Here is a 675-nt window from a genome sequence, read left to right as displayed (position 1 = left end):
ATTTACATACTATATACAGAATAGTGTAGTGTGGTGAGTGTATGTACAGTGTGTGTGCAGAGTGTAGTGTGGTATGAGTGTGTATGTGGAACAGAGGTTCTGTGCAAGTGGTGCAAGGGGTATAGAGTCAATGTGTGGGGGGGTGTCATCGGGGGACACAAGCCTTGTTAATTAGTCTGATGGCCGTGGAAAAGAAGCTGTTTTTGTGGCGTGTGGACCCAGTCCTGATTTACCCTAGTCTCCTGCCAGAGGGAAGTAGGTCAAAGAGACCGTGACTGGGATGGGAAGAGTCAGACACAATCTTATTGGCCCATCTTAGGGTCCCGGAGGTGTTCAGGTCCTGTAGGGATGGCAGTCTACAGCTGATCACCCTCTCAGCGGAGCGGATGATGTGCTGCAGTCTGCCCTTGTCTTTGTCTGTGGCGGCTGAGAACCAGATGGGGATGGAGGAGGTGAGGAAGGACTCTGTGATGGGAAGAAGGTGTAGAAGAGTACTTTGGCATGTTGAACTTCTTCAACTGCCTCAGGAAGTATATCCTCTGCTGTGCTTTTTTAGAGATGGAGGTCACTTGAAGTCATTTGAAGTCCTGGGAGTTGGTGGTGCCACGGAAGCGGAAGGAGTCAACAGTGGTCACTGGGGTGTCATTCAGTGTGATGGGGGGAGGGGGGCTGGTT

Source organism: Borostomias antarcticus (genome assembly GCF_949987555.1).
Source record: "Borostomias antarcticus genome assembly, chromosome: 13".
In the NCBI taxonomy this organism is placed as follows: Eukaryota; Metazoa; Chordata; class Actinopteri; order Stomiiformes; family Stomiidae; genus Borostomias; species Borostomias antarcticus.
This window is presented reverse-complemented; position numbering follows the sequence as displayed.